The 17,333-nt window shown below is 38.8% G+C and overlaps 1 long non-coding RNA gene across 1 annotated transcript; it reads right to left on the reverse strand.

Moving 5' to 3' along the window:
• Nucleotides 1-9,811: 9,811 nt before the first annotated feature.
• On the reverse strand, nucleotides 9,812-10,656 carry LOC134203874 (uncharacterized). Its single transcript, XR_009977726.1, has 3 exons — nucleotides 10,551-10,656; nucleotides 10,022-10,391; nucleotides 9,812-9,963 (listed from the first exon to the last, which is right to left on the reverse strand). It is a non-coding gene; the product is annotated as an uncharacterized LOC134203874 (long non-coding RNA).
• Nucleotides 10,657-17,333: the final 6,677 nt, after the last annotated feature.

Raw genomic sequence — 17,333 nt, forward strand, 5'->3', positions numbered from 1 at the left:
CCGGGCTGGTTAGGGGTGTATATCACTACCTTGCTAACAGATTCTACCACCGTTCCCATGAAATCGCTGAAGGTACGCAAACTGGCTTCTGGCTGAAACATCAAATGTTGTGCCCATTGCAGCTTGACGTTTGCTGGTAGCTTTTCCACCACCTCTTGGAGAAGCGCCGGGTTCGACAGGTGTGCTTGTTGACCTGCCGCGATGAGATGTTGAGCCAGATTTCTAATCGAAATCCCAAAATCGATCAACGAATCCAACTTTTCTGGTTTAGGCGCCGGCGTTTCACGTACATTTTGGATCAACTTGTTGATGATGATTTCCGGGCGACCATACAGGGTACGGAGAGTCTCCATTACGTTTGGTACTGACTCCGGCGAAAGCAGGTAGTACCGAACTGACTTCAGCGCGTTGCCTTTCAAGCACCGCTGTAACCGTGCAAGGTTTTCAATATGGTTTAACCCACCCGCCGCCGCAGAAATGTGGAAACTGCTATAAAAAATAGGCCATCCCTCTGGATCGCCAGAAAACTCCGGCAGATCTCGGGGCATTACTTGCCTAGCTGCCAACTGCTCCGGCGAAGGTCGATGTAGGTTGGGATTCATTACAGATCCTCCAAGAAATCTATCGCCGAGCCCAAAATTTCCTCCACTAACGTTTCCAGATGCTCCAGGAATTGTTAGGTTGGCGTGTGTGCTCGAACGACGATTTACCGGTTGTGTTGCGGTAGAACGAGTTGCAGAGTTGTCCAACGGGAAATTTAGTTGTGCTGGGGGATTCGAGTGCGCGTACTTGATTCGCGTCTGCTCGTTTATCGTTGATTCCACCAACGGCGGCTCCAGAGATATATGTTTAGAAGCGAAACGAATTCGTGGACCTGGTATAAGGTTACCTGAAGAAACATTTTCCTGAGCGACTATTGTTTTACGATATCTCTGTTCCGTGGTTGCTCTTCTTTCTAGTTGCACCTGGCTTCGTGCTACTAATGATGTCAGATTTCTAGGTGTTACTATGACGTCACTCGCTTTAGCTTTGGTCTTCGGGATAGCGCCTTTACTGGTTTCGTTACGGTCTCGGCGTTCAATAATAGGAACACCCCACCGCTCCCTTCTTCTTGTTGCAGCATCTGTATCCTGCACTTTCGTAACTGAGCCTCCAGGCTTATCATTTGTTCTGCTGATATGGGCTGTTGTTCTAGCGTTGCTAGCTGGGATCGGAGAGACTGTAATATGGGATTGACCGCGAACGATTTTTTGTTGACGTCGCCTACTGTCACGGTGGGCGCCTGGTGTGACGGATCAGGGACATCAGCTTCCTTTATTCCCGGAATATCTATGCAGCTACTGTGAGGAAATTGGCGATGCAGGTGTGTAGATCCGATTGGTTGTACAGGGAAAGCTAGCTCGGTGGGGACGTGCTCTTCAACCCAAGCCTCAACCTGTTTTCCACGAGCCTCAATCTCGTTCACACGGCTTCTCACGCTCCGGTTGTCGCCTTCGTCTCCTACGAATAACTCCTCCAACTCGTACATTTCTTGCGAATGCTTCTTCTGCATCTCAAGCTGCCTTTTTTCCAATTCCAACTCCTTCTTTTCGAGCTCCTGCTGGTCGGCTAAGCGTTTGCGCTGCAAATCTGCTCGTTGGCTGGAAGTTGTCGACCTAACTGAAGCTGAAATCGATGGTGAACGGCATCTCGGGCAGATCCAATCCCGGCTCGAAATGGACTCATTCACGCAAGCACAGGTGAAATGCCACCAATTGTCACATTTGTCGCAGGCCACCAGATGATCATCTATCTCCACATTGCCGCAAGCGACGCAGATCTCAGACGGATCCGCCGAGGAGGCATTGGAACTCTTATTGGACATGATGTTAAATCTTGAAGTTTTGTTGTGAGAAACAAAACCGAGCACTGTCTTGAGAGCAAATTTATTACAGCTTCAAGCTAAAATACAAATTAATTCATTTAAGTATTTGAGGAGGGCAACTCTGTATGGTATTACTTACATTTAACAGTGCATAACTTAGTTTGAGCAGTTAAACACTGAGTTTTTATGCTGCTTAAGATATTTCTACGGTTGCTGAGATAGCTATGGAAACATAATTAGGCTCTAGCACTTTGTGGAATATCAATTGTAACCTACCAGATAATGCGAATAGTTTTCCCACTGCTATGGTCTCTTTTGAGGTTTTAACGGAAAACTTTGAATATTCCTAAATAATATACATGATTAACGGCTATGTTTTGTAATGTTTTATAGGAATTACTTACGATTTCAAGCATGAACTAACTAATTAATAGAAATCAAAATATAGTGTGGTTTATCCTTATGTCAACAATCGATTTCATTTATAGCCTGTATAATATGAGTTCATGTACATGTATTGTACCTACTATAGTACTGATCAACACAGCATCAACGAGTATCAATATACTTCGGTGCAAGCGTGGCGCGCCGGGTTGCCGGTATGGCAGTCGTAGCAACACATTCATTGCCTCTATAAGCATCAGAGTTTATCCTGCTAGGGTACCGATTCCTATACTGGAAGTAGGGATGAATCGATACAAGTAAATACGAGTAAATACTCGATACTTTTGATTCGATACCAAGTACTTTTAGAATCGATACTTTGATATCCGATTCCAAGTAAGTATCGAATTGAAGTAGTTGAATCCATTGACTACTCAATTCAAAATTTTTTAAATCTCATAAAGTTAAATAGAAATACAGTTAAACCTCCATGAGTCAATATTGAAGGGACCATCGACTCATGGAAATATCGATATGTGGAATAGTTTTTAAAGTTTTTAAATCTCATAAATACTTTCAAGTAGTTCAATCAAAGTTTTTTCCCTATTTTCATGGACATGGACATTAATTTACAATGTTCTGAAATCTCAGATGCAAATATGTACATCATATGGAAGATTTTTATTTAAAAAATGTATTGAAGGTAACCACTTTCCCTCGATGGAACTCGAACTTACCTTCTGGGGGTCATAGGTTCGAGTCCCATAGAAGGAAAGTGGTTACCTCCAATAATTTTTTTTTAATCGAAATCTTCCACATAACGTACATATTCACATCTGAGTTTTCAGAATATTGTAATAATTACTTTTATTTGTTGCCGCTCAACACTACTTTGTGCTAAATGCGCTAAACTATTAATGAAATTTGCAAAAGCAAACTATGTTTTATTTTAATGATTACGTATGATCAACTTGAAATTGAGGAACAGAAATGTGGCCGATCCTCAATCCAATCCAATTAAAATTTTCTTAAATTTGATTATAAATTACTCATATATCTCGGATAATGTTGGCTTTGCACTAATATTTGAAGTTGTTTTCCAATAGTCCCATTGGGTTCTTTCACAAATTACGTAACGCTGGAGGGGGAGGGAGGGGGTCAAGCCGAGCGTTACGGTCCATACAAAAATGTTAAACCTTCCATACACAAAGTGTTACGTGGGGAAGGGTGATGGTCCAAAATTACCAAATTTAGCGTTACGTAATTTTAGAAAGAACCCATTGAAGAAGCATAAGAGAATAACATCACTAGGAACACGAATTAAAAATTACGATAACTATGAATGTTTTGATTAAAACCAACAATTGGTTTACTTTTAAAATGTGTTTCGCTTTTTATACACTCTTGAGGTTAGTTAATTCTAGAATCGATGCACAAACAGTAATGGGAAAGTGCTTGAGAAAAAGCCTCCCGGAATCCAAGTTTAAATCTACTTATGTTTTCAAAGGTTACACCACTCAATACGGAAGCAACGTACTATTGACATTTTTAATATTTCAGCTTTGTTGCATCGCAGCATGCGTGGAATAATAAAAATGACAGTGCGTTGTTTCCGTATTGAGTAGTGTGCCCTTGAAATCGCGAATAGATTATTTGGATTCTGGATGTCTTGTCCTTAAGCACTGTAGTTAAGAACTGAGTGTTTCATTCAACATAAAGTATGGATAACTACTTGTGAGTGACAAAATAATTTTACTTCAAATTTATGAGTACTCATATGATACGAGTAGGTATCGATACTTTTAATTCGATATTTAGTGGTATCGATACTTTTATTCGATACTACTTTGAAGTAAAAGTATCGATACCTCAGTGGTATCGTTTCATCCCTAACTGGAAGTATTAATGGATTGAGAAAAGAAAATATTAGATTCTCTCGTTGGTTATTAAAATTTACAGTTTCAATACATTAGCTTAGAGCAAGATTGCCGGTGGTGAGTATAAGCAGTTTGGCAGAACAGTATCATTACTTGACACTTTTCCGGTCGCTACTAAACGCGCTGCTAAAACAGTAGCACAGCGGACAGGTGATCAAATTTGGTAGCGCGATAACAGCGCTGCTATTTGATGAACTATTAAACGTCACCGGTACGGAATGCAACCACCAAAATGATAACCGAAAATAGTGACCAGTGCGAAAAAGAGTGACCAAAGAAATGACAGCGCTACGAGGATGATCAAAACACTCGCGCCCAGTAATGATGATCTAATAGATAATCTATTGAAATCGCTTGGATACGCTGTTACTTTAATTGAGATAAAAGTAGATTCACTATTGATTCGAGGAAGTTAATGCAAAATTATATTGGTATAATTGTATAATTACATCCATAGTAATAGACACATATGTGTATAATAATGGGAAGTATCAATAAGAACCCCTTAGGTTACGGGTGTTCTATGCAAATTACTAAATAGTAATTTGGGGTGATTTTTTTTACGATAGGATATCCGTGCAATAATTAAAAATCCTCCTCTCTGCTAAGCGTTAGACATAACTTTTCTCATGTCTTATTGCTATCAAGCGCTAAGAAAAAGCACAAATACCCTATATAACAGCTTGTAAATACTCCTCATATAGCAATTTCAAAAAGCATCGTTCTTTGTTCAACGCGTTCGACGCTCTCCTGTATATGAATGCGCATGAGAGAAGGAATGTAAATTTGCCGTCGCACAGTGGCGGTCCCCCATACAAATGCTCGACTAAACCTACGATTGCGCTTAAAATTTAGCCAAACAGTAATTTTGTAACGCTGAATTCATTTTGAAATTTAAATAGTTATTCGACATATGCTAAGTTATCCAAAGACTTCCGGAAACCCATGACATGGATCTGCAGCAGTGTCTCAATTCTAACCTTGAAACAGTCAATTCCCCGCTTTGGCGCAGCAAGGCGTAATTCGTCAAACTAATTACCGTTAAGTAGACAAAATATATATTTCAATGCATGATATCAGATCTTTCCGAATCTTTACCGATAGAAAAATTTAGTCAAATTTAATTTTCTCATACATATTTGTTTAGGAGATACTTTACAGCATCGCCTTGAACCATGTCACCAAAAATCAAATTTACAATTAACAAATTGAGGAATTAGCTCATTGACTAAATGTGCAAAATTAAAATAATATCAGCTTCACGAAAGAATGATTTGTTTTAGGTTTTGTCCGGGTTCCTGCCACTGTGCATCGGTCGGCTTAAGCATCGAAGCATCAGCGGCAAGCCGTGCTTCTGTTCTATTTTTAGCACTGATAGAAGTAAATACCTATGAGACAAGAAAGCACGGTGGTCGACCACGAAAAAAGTATCGTTGGCGCCGCCGACTTGTTTGAGAAGCATAGAGGGGTGGGGGTGTGTTCCTTGAGTTGTCTAGTTCTAGTTAATAATTCATTATTCAGCTTTGAGAGCTGAAATATTCGCAAAGTAAAAGAAAATGTTATGGAATAAAATTCTGATTTTAAATTAAAATTGATTTTGAATTTAAACAATCGCTTCAACGACTATTCTCCCAAACTCCCACAGCTTACTCTACCTCTAGAAACGTTCTCGAATTCGTCTTTTGGAGCCAGCTTATTTGCAAAACCTTCATTTTTGATGACGATTATTTACGGATTTCCAGTCCGTAAATTGTCATCAAAAGCTTTGAAGTATATCACTGATTAAACGATGGAATTTTTCTTATTCATACGGCGTAAGGCAGGGCAATATTTTTTCTGAATGTCGTCTATATACCCTTTGGATATATCAATTTGCAAGAAACACAGAAAAAAGTGTAAGTAATTCAACGACGTGTTGGAACGCAGCTATTCTCAACAAATTAATAAATATTCGATGTAAACAATAACAGTAAGTTTGATTGAAAAAAAAATGATCGACGATATTGGAACTGTAACGTCACATGGTGAAAATTAGCGTACATTCATCTAGCAACAAAGTAAAGCCAATAGAATTCAAGGCCATATAGGGGAACGGTTCGGCACTTTATCTCATACCTCCCATTTTCATCCCATCAAAACCAAGTAATGAAAAAGTATTTGATTTGTTATTTATTTTTGTGATTTTTTCAGCAGTGAGTATGCATGTTAGCAAAAAGAAGCGACAAGATTGCTATACTTCTCTGTTTTGAGATGAGATGAATATATGTTCAGTGAGATAGAAAATGGAACAGTTCCCTCTGTACTATATTAAATGAGCGCACGACCTTTCTAGCACAGTTCGAACAAAACCTGCACATTTTGGTTCAAATAAATGGTAATAAATTGACCTCCTAGGGTTTTTTTTTATATTTACATTGTAATTTCCGAGTTCATATTATTATAGAAAATGAAAAAAAATACCACAAGCGAGAAGAATCGAACTTCAGTCCCCAGAGTGAGATTCGTCCATGTACGCCACTCAGCCATCCCCACATCTTGAAAGCGAATTTAACAAAGTGTAACAGGTTAAGCGTTCTGGTTTCATTAAAATGTTGTTCATTTGAAAAAAAGTGAAGTGCGGCAGACTGGGTTCGAACCATGGACGTTGGGGTTGGGAGGCCGGTATGTAGACCACTCGCTCATTGACGCTAGAATACTCAGGAAGGTAACTGCGTATAAAAAACACTGTTGGTGGAATAATCAGTCGACGGTTCATTAGGCGCCAGCTATGAATTTCGCTAGTCCAGTTTGCTGAGATAATCCATCACCGATTTCTTGTCGAAATGTTTGAAAAGCATTGAGTTATTATGGCGATGAAATGCTGCGTCATAATGGCCACTTCGTTGGAACATTCGAATATATCTACCTATTAGATTAATGCTAAATAATAAAATAAGCGCCAGCTGCGGTTTGCTTGAAACAAGGTTTCCGTCAGACGCATGTAAGGTAAGACGGTATAATATGCCCCCCTAAGGCAATACCTATATGCTAACTTTTTACTTTTCAACGCAAGTTATGCAATTTTTTGTTATTTGGTAATCCAAAAAAACGCAAATGCCTTGCCTGTGAGTAGTCAAAAAATTACAGAGAACACGTAAAACAGCTCTTTTGAAAATTCGTGAAAAAAACGGATTTCAACAAGTGCCTGGGCAAAACGCCCCACGTTAACGAAAGACATTTCATAAGTATTTTATCGGCAAGGAGTTTTTGCACATCTAGGAAAAGTAATATATATATATATTATATATATATATATATATATATTATATTACTATATATAAAAAAACCAATCTATGTATGTATTGTTCGCTAACTACTTCTGAACCACTTGGCCGAACCACCCCAAATTGGTACACACGTTCTCTATCCTCAGGGGAAGTTAACAAAGGGGGGGGGAGGGTCATTTAAGAAAGGGGGAGGGGTTTTGTTTAGAAAACGAACAATTATGTGTAACTTTCATCTCCCAGGACCGATTTCAACCAAATTTTGTACACATATTCACTATAAGGAAACAATCATATGAGAGATTTTGGGAAAGGGAGGGGTCTGGAGGGAGGGGTATTGTTCAGAAAACAGGCAATTCAGTGTTTCTTTTGAACCCCTGCACCGATTTCAACCAAATTTGATACACACATTCTCTACCCTAAAGAAAAGATAACAAAGGGGGTGGGGCGGTCATTGTAAAAAGAGGGAGGGTATGGGGGGGAGGGGTTGTCTTTATAAAACGAGCAATTCAGTGTTACTCCCAACTTCCAGTACCCATATCAACCAAATATTGTACACATATTCACTAAGAGAAGTCGATCACATGGAAGTGTAATTTGGGGAAAAGAGGAGGGTCTGGGGAGGGGTATTGTTCAGAAAACAGGCAATTCAGTGTTTCTTTTGAACCCCTGGACCGCTTTCATCCAAATTTGGTACACACATTCTCTATCCTAAGGAGAAAATAACAAAGGGGTGGGATGATCATTGGGAAAAGGGGAGGGTAAGGGGGAAGGGTTGTCTTTAGAAAAAGAGCAATTCAGTGTAACACCCAACTCCCAGGACCGATTTCAGCCAAATTTGGTGCACACATTTTCTATCCTAAGGAGAAGATAACAAAGAAGGTGGGAGGGTCATTTTGGAAAAAGGGAAGTTATGGGGGAAGGGGTTGTCTTTAAAAAATGAGCAATTCAGTGTAACTCCCAGGATAAATTTCAACCAGATTTGGTACACTTATTCTCTATTTTTGGAAGATGTTTATTGAAAAGGTGGAAGGGCCAAACAAAGATATAAAAATATATTGATACAAAGGTTCAATTCTATGACCGGTAGATCTACCTCTGTGGGTTTCGTGCTACAGCATTGGACATTTTAATTCTATAATTTACTTTTCAGTCCCTAGCAAAGCCGGATACATATAGCTATTAGCTATCTATATATCTCGGATACTTATTCAACGTATGTGACGTATGTGATTTTGTAAACAAAAATTTAAACGTTGATTTCTGCAATCTGATAGCACTCCCACGCAAACTATCGCCACATACAGGTAGGGAAGGTTTCGGCTACATGTTCGTTGTGTTGGTTTGCGTGGGAGTGTCATCATATTTGACAAATCGACGTATGCATCTTTGTTTACAAAATCACATACGTCGTTTTGAATAAGTTGCCGAGATATATAAAACTCAATGTTTGTATGTTTGTGTGTATGCTCCAGCCTAACTTCTGAACCCATTATTGTATTGTTTAGTTATCGATCAATTCAACCATTTATCGAAATCATGGTTTGCCCAACGTAAAAGCAATGATTAATGTGTTTCCTTCTGGATGGTGAATGTGATCCCTTCTTTAAAAATAGACGTTTGCTCGGAATAAGGCATCGGTGGATGTTTGTCCTTCTTTAGAAATAGACGTTTGCCCGGAATATGGCGATTATGGATTCGCTCCCTTTTCCAAAATCAGTCAATGTTTTCAAATGAAATCTGCCTTCTTTTGATCAAATGATGAAGTATCGATAAGATAACGCAATTATCCTGTTGACCAATTGGTTTATTCATTTTCCGATTGTGAAAAAAAAACTGCGAATCAAACTGGCAATTCCGAGCAAGGCCGGGTACATAAAGCTAGTATACCATAAAAACAAAACTATACCAATGAAAAAGTGCATTATATAATCACATTTCCAGACCGCACTTTTTTTTATATATGGAAATTAATGACTAACACAAAACATCGGTTATTGGGCGAACGACCCTAGATAAAAACAAGCATTTTCCACTACATAAAATTAGGATATGAATACAATACAAAAATCATCAATCTGGCGAGTCTCTGGGTTATTTTAATCTGGGCCCTGAAGGATCGTGATACCAGTTACCCATATGAACACGGATTTCACCCAAATATGGGTACATTTTGGCCCTTCAATTTAAGGTTTATTTCTTAATAGTTTAATAAGAAAAGTGCGTAATTTCATTTCGAAAATTTTATTCAAAACCACATCATATAAAATAGAACATTCCTAGTTCTCGTAATATGATCAGCTTCCTAGTATTAAGCGGCACCATGACAATAATACCAGCTCGCAAACTAATACCTTCAATTTTCACCTAAGCGCTCTTCACTGACCGATCTGATGAAATCCTAGCAATGACACAACCACATAGAACTGCGGAATAGGTTGGGTCCAAACATCCCTACCGGTTCTAGCACGTAAACGATAATACCAAGGTACGAGATGCAACGCATCTGTTCCACCTGTTTATTAAAAATACATTAACCAATTTTATCGTTGTGAATGTTTCTCATTACTTACCAACATCTTCACTTTCTCGCCGATAGCGATATCAAGTGATCCTACAGATAAGCAGATAAGTTTTATAAGATTGATCCATGCCAGGAGCAGATTCTATAATCCATTCTCGGGCTAATTTTGTTCCATTTTGGACACGTAATAGATCATATATTCATGGTGATTTATTTTCCTTCCTTTCAACTCGATTGAGCATGGCACACACTCGGCTCAGTTCGCGGAGTAATCCTAAACGGAACTTTCCAGAAACGAGTTCAGATAACGGGACGCGACAAACGTCGACGGGATCTTATTTATCTGCTGAGCCATCTAAGCAGTTCCGCTTACCTTGGCAATCTCCTTTCGAAACGCTTCTTCACGGTACCAATGAATCCTAGCATGGTAAAATTTATAAATTAGTAAAACTATAGGCGATTGGTACTCCAGGATTTCAGGATTGACTCTAGACTAGCGATTAAAATTATTCTGTATTAGAGAGTCCATTACTATCATATGACCCCTCAAACTAGACACAGAAGTTAATATTACTCACCTTTACTGTTTTAGCAATCTTTTTCATTTGTTTCCAAAAAAGTCGTTGAAACTTAAAAAATAAACTCACTTATAACTTGTAATCAAAGGCCTAATCTGAAACTTTGTTTTTGTTTTGTGAGAGATTTCTGATTAGACTGACAAGCTGCAAACTAGCAACACTATAACCAGAGACCGGCGGAGTGAAAAACTGTCGAAATGGCAACGTATGAAATAGTATGAAATCGTGAAAACAATACTGGCATCACTTGAACTTTTAGCTGGCCTCTTATGGGTGAAAAAAGTAAACAAGTCGAATTGGAACCGCTTTTGACGGTTCGATTGGAAACAAGATGGCGTCTTTGCCGATCTCTTATTCTAGTATTTCTACTGCAAACGACAGATCTGTGAAATGTTGTCGGTAATGTAGATTGGACGTTTTGCACTGGAAATTTTTGTATATCAAAAAACTGAAAAATAAGGTGTCGATTCAAATTGACCGTTATAAGGCTCCGTCAGACGTTGCAAGCAAATCACTCGCAACGAGCTTTTTGCTCCCAAAAAGTGACGTCTGTTAAAAATTTGCATTTGCATACACTGAAAGTGATTGCAACAACAAACAAAATTGCGCTTGCAAGTGCAGCACTAGCAAATTTTTCGCTCGCAAAAGTGAAAAGGTATTTGGGGTCGTTCAACAATGATGTCACAGGTTTTAGGGGGGGAGGGGGTCTAAGATTTTGTGACACTGAATATACTAGGTATAGAAATCAGCGTGACAGAGGGGAGGAGGGGTCTAGAAATCTCAAAAAGTAGTGGACGTCATATTTGAATCGTCCCTTTAGGTGGCAGTGTTGCACTGCAAAAATGGGAATAGATTAAGGTTTTTTCGCCGAAAAACAAGTTTTTCATTTTTGTTTATATTTGCAGAAGAGTAATTCTGACATTTGCTAAAAGTGAAAAGCTGCTACGTGTGACTGCAATGGGCCTTTTCACGAAACGTTTAAAACAGCTGATTTTATCGTCGATTGACAGTTCTTCTATGAAAGTGACAGCTTCGGGATTGCAGGCCTGTTCAGCGGTTGTAAACAAATGCAGTCTCGGCAGTGTCACATGAAAAGGCCTATTGCGAGTGCTCCCAGAAATCGTTCGCTCGCACGAATGATTTGCTTGCAACGTATGACGGAGCCTTTATGCCATACCTGTCACAACGAACAACTCAGTTGCATTCAATTCACTTGCCAAAGTTGAATTTATTCAAGTGAATTGAATGAAGGTGTTAAAACGTTCAATTTGCGTTTAATTCAAGCGACATGTTCAATTCATTTGCCTTGTCTAAACATAGCATTATTATTTATTAAATGCAGAGTCAATAGAATACATTACATATAATATTAATATGCCCATATAGGTACTCGATTTTTATGGGGCGGCGTTTTCTAGGGTGCGGTTGTTCCTTTCGAATGTCCGCCTGGACTCTTGAGCAAATGTGCTTTGTTTCCTGATTTTTATCAAGTGGGAAAGATATAGCAAAGATTCGTGCAATGACCTATTGTCTGAATTTCTAAAAAAATGCACGTGGCGTACCCATCAGGAAAGGTACCGGCGTTCTTTCTGTATCCCGTTTAATAGCTTCTTATGGATGAATAGCATTTCGGTGTATCGTTTAGCACCGTACCCTTCGGTAGTGATTGGCCGCGTGAGGTTTTGAGCAAGTACCCATTTGGGAAGCAGTGTATCACATCAACACCCAAGTAACCGAGAATCTGATAATAATGACACACTGATGGTATTCATACCATGGTACAAGTTGTACCACAAGTCAAGCTCTATCTGGAATAAGGGCGAATGTCGCAAGAGAGGATTCTCTTCGTCGACTTCCCCTCTTTTAAATAAAAGTGACAAACAGGAGATTTCTTTGTGTTTTATCACCTCAGAACGATAGAAAACAATGCGAACTTGCATTCTGAGGTGATAAACTGCAAAGAAATCCTCTGCTTGTCACTTTTATTCAAATGAGGGGAAGTCGACGAAGAGAATTCTCTCTTGCGACATTCGCCCTTTTACCAGATAGAGCTTGAAGTGTGTTTTAAATTGTAAGTATGTGCGCAAAAATTTTCGCTATCCGCGTTGACGGAGCCGCGCTACTGCCATCTGGTGGAGATGAACGTGTGCGTGAAATCACTGTATCTTGATATGGTGGGTGAAGATAGGAAGTATTTTTTTAAAATGCTTTTAAAATGTGTTCAACAGTGTTATACCGAAAACTTCATAAGTTATGGTCGAAATACTTATTTCAAATATGTATAGTACAAATAGCTTTTAGCACGTATACTCATCAGATTTTTTCGCAACAAGCTACGTTCGACGGGGATTCTTAAATTAAGTTTAATTAGATATGAATAACAGGCTCATCCACCTCACTCTGCTATTTCAGACTTTCCTTAATACATTTTATCTTTTATTTCACTCGAGAAAGGCACTAACACCGCTAGGTGGATTAATCTGGGTTTTTTTTTGAGCTCACCGTTGCGGCCGTTCGTTGAGGTGGTCGACTTGCAGCAACTCCATCGTCGTAGTAGCGTCCTTCTCGTTCACTTGGGCTTCCTTCTTCTTCCTCCTCTTCTTCTTTCTTCACCTTCTTCTTCTTCTTCCTCTTGTTCTTCTTTCTTTCTTGATTAGTTCTTCACTGTTCCCACACTTAACGAAGGAACTATTAATGTTCGTGTGTCACTTTGGCCATTATAGCGTAGGCCGATGTTCCTTGCCCGGGGAGTGGTACCGAATCGCGCATGCACATTCTTCACTAGTGGAATCGGACGAGCGGGCTTACCCCGGAATCTGACATCAGTCCTCAGACAAATTATTTCCCACTACACTGTCTGTCCTCTTACCGTGACTACGGACAAAGTGGAAGTCATGTGAGACTTAACTTTTGGTGCACTATTGTCTTCCACTCAAAGTAAAGGTGGTCTTCACCACGCATTATTCACTTGATCTTAACGTGTTTTAGAATTTTAGTTTAGGTTTTAATCACGCTGTTAATGTCCTTGTAGTTTGTAAGTTTAAAACAGGTTCTAGTTAGGTGATTTTAGCGATTTAGCACAACTAACTTTCGCGGAACTTGGCGGTTAGGTTTATTAACGTCCTATACCGCGGACACACTACCGTCACTCCTCCGGGCGAATAATAATACAAGAGGGCTCTCTTAGTCAGTTGAGCCTTTTTATATCCTTCTCCTCATGACTTTGCATATTTTCTAAAAATGGTGGATGACGAGGACGACGATGATGTGACGGCACGATGATCGACTATGAACTAAACCACGATGACGTCACGCGTCGATTTTCAGTAAGAAGAAAATCTCATCTGAGGGCAAAGTTTACAAAAAAATGAACATCAACGTGAACATCCGGTGAACTAAAAGCTTCGAATTCACTCAAATATTCATCGGCCCGCAGCGGATGTTATTTTTTCGAGCGAAAAGAAGAAGATTCATGTAAAAAAAAACGCTCGTGGTTAAGTCCATTCTACTCTAGTCGTTTACTCCGTTTACTGGCTGCATGCTTAGCCTTACAAATGAAAAATTCCTAACACTTGTTTCCGAGTAAATTGAAAAATAAATAAATAAACTATGAAATAAATATGGAATGTAAATAAAAAATCTAGACAAATAATTAAATAAATAAATAAATAAATAAATGGAAAAATAAATGAATAAATCTAGTAAACTACGGTCGGAGTAAACACAAATGAAAACAAAATATTTATATACAATAAAGACATCAACCAGAAGACTACTAAACGCAAAATAAACATCACTCAAACACTACGGAAGTGGAGACAGACATTTATTTCACATTTAGACATTTAATTTTTCAAGACGGCACAAAACATAAATAACAATTTAACAGGGCTAAACCACTAACTGGCCTTGCCACCAAATATATATTTGTGACCCAAAAGTCGTTGGTCACAAGGTGTACAGGACCCATAAGTGAGTAAGTAAGTGTAAATTTGGATTTGGTTTTGAAATTCTGCGAAATTCCGTAAAATTTCGTTAAGAGCTAATTTTTTCTTGCGATTTTTTTGGAATTTAACGGAACGAAACGAAATCAGATTTCGCCATGTTTAAATTCTGCGGAATTTCTTTTCGCACCACATGAAACGAAATTTTTCGAAATACCGCATATACGTATCATTTGGCCGAGTAGGACATTTGGCCGAATAGGTCAGTTGAAAAGTGAGAAATGAGGTGTGAAAAGTGAGACGACTCACTTTTAACTGTGAAAATTGAGTAGTGCGAAGTGAGAAAAGAGGCGCCTTACTACTGTCTTCTCACTTTTCACAGTGAGAAGTGAGAAATTAAGTGTGAGAAATGAGGCGTAAAAAGTGAGATGTGAGTAGTGAGACATCTAACTTCCCACTTCACACCACTCATTTTTCACAGTGCTAAGAGAAATAAATTCACCACCATGCTACGCATGTGTCGAGCAAGGCAAAAGAAGCTTTTGGGTAAGGGTATGCGATAATACACTTTTTTCTGGCGAAACGAAACTAAATTTAAAACGTCTATGTTGATTCGAAACGAAACGAAACGAAATATAGATTTATTTTCGAGATATCGAAATGATACGAAATCAAGGTCCATATAATTCGATTTTTTTTTCGCAATGAAACGAAATTTTAGTTTTCTTCCGCGGATTTTTTGTTGAATTGCTTATGAACGAATATGGGCCTCCATATACAGATGTGCTCGACTTGCGGTTAGTGGCAGTATATATAGGTAACAAAATTTGTGTGTAGGTAACAACATTTGAAAAGAGCCTCTATGATTTTTTTCAGCGGCGCAGCCGAAGTTATGAGTAATTTGAAATATGATATTAGTTCAAATTAGTTTAGAAATTCCATTAAATTTCGTTAAAAGCTATTTCGATGGCGAAATTAATGTAAATTGACGAACGGAACAAAATTAATAAATCAGATTTCGCCATGCTCAAATTCCGCGTCATTCCGCGGAATTTCGTTTCGAACAACCTGAAACGAAATTTTTCGAAATACCACATATGCTTACTTTTGGGGAGCTGTGCGCTTTCTAGAAAATCGAACGAACTTTCATCCTATCAAGAAGCTTTGGAAACAAGTAAACCTTTTGTTTGAGAAACTGCATATGTAACATTTTTGGCCAAAATGAGATTTTTATATATTCTGAATCCTCGTATAAAAATACGTATTCTGGCAAAAAACACGAAAAAAAAATTTTTGTTCAGGAATTTATGACAAATTTTTTGTTTGTGTTGAGTTTTGCCAAAAACTATTGATCTGTATCGAAGAAATCGAAAGATTCGGTGCAAATTTGTTAAAAAACAGTTTTTTGTTTTTTTCTCGAAATAGTGTAAAATGGACTTATGCAGTTTCTCAAATAAATGATTCAAGTGTAGAATTCAGAGCACTTTAGAGTTTTCCCAGCAGATATGTACTTGATAGTTCGCGTGCGGCACAACGGACAGTGAGCAGTTGGAAACCGTAGTTTTTGCTAGAGAGATTGATTAATTTGAAATAAAATATTAAAGGGCTAGAAGCTATTTCTTTCTGATGTACTAGAAGTAAGCCGTAAAAAGTGAGAAGTGAGTAAAAAGACGCGCACCACTAATTTTTCGCAGTTAGAAGTGAGCAATGAGGAGTGCGGAGTGAAACTACTTACTCCGCACTCTTCATTTTTTCTTCACTTTTTACAGTGTGAAGTGATAAATGAGAAATGAGAAGTGAAACGTCTCTCTTCTCACTTTCTCATTTCTCTAATCTCACTGTTAAAAATGAGAGGTGATGCGTTTCACTTTTCACACTTCATTTCTCACTTTTCATATGTCCTATTCGGCCAAATATCCTATTCGGCCAGATGTCCTATTCGGCCAGGTGTCCTATTCGGCCAGATTTTCTATTCGGCCAGATGTCCTATTCGGCCAGATATCCTAATCGGTCAGATGTCCTATTAGGCCAGAAGTCCTATTCGGCTTAATGTCCTATTCGGCCAGATATCCTATTCGGCCAGATGTCCTATTCAGCTAGATGTCCTATTCGGCCAGATGTCCTATTCGGCCAAATAACTTTCGACCAGATGGGCTTCGGCCTAGTGGCGTTCGGCCAAATGGCTTTCGCCCGAATGGGTTTCGACCTAACGACCCTTCCCAAACAAAAATGTGAGTGAGTTTTATATTGCAAGTTTTGTTTCGGCTCAACCTAGAAGATGTCCTTTGACCAAATGACCGGATTGATCCGGAGTGTCTTTGGAAGAATCCACACTTTCATCATTGGGAATAACCACCGCTTATGATCTTCGGATTTTAGCTAATATTACCGAATTATTCCGAATTGATGGCCTTGGAACCGTAACACTAATTTTTATATTTATTTTTAAACATGAGTTTTTTGCCGTCGCACAACCTGATTTATTGTATTTCCAGTTGAAAACCGAAGTGAGCTCTCGCGACAATCGAGTTTTCTCCCGTTTCCTTTTGTCGCAACTGCGTCGCGACTAGTGCGCATGATGGCGCACGGCGGTGGAATAGATGGGCACTAGTTGCAATGCAGTTGCGACATCAGGAAATATGGTAAAACTCAATCGTCGCGAGAGCTCACTTCGGTTTTCAACTGGAAGCACAATAATTCAAGTTTGAAAGTGGCCAATTTTCCACTAGTTACTAGTTACCCTAACGGAATCTGGAGTCCTGTGACTCATTTATGACCAAATTTAGTCACATATAAGTTGCTGCAAGCAGATCAGTCAGAACTGTGCTACTAGGGATAG

The sequence above is a fragment of the Armigeres subalbatus genome, unplaced genomic scaffold, assembly GCF_024139115.2.
Source record: "Armigeres subalbatus isolate Guangzhou_Male unplaced genomic scaffold, GZ_Asu_2 Contig279, whole genome shotgun sequence".
Taxonomy (NCBI): domain Eukaryota; kingdom Metazoa; phylum Arthropoda; class Insecta; order Diptera; family Culicidae; genus Armigeres; species Armigeres subalbatus.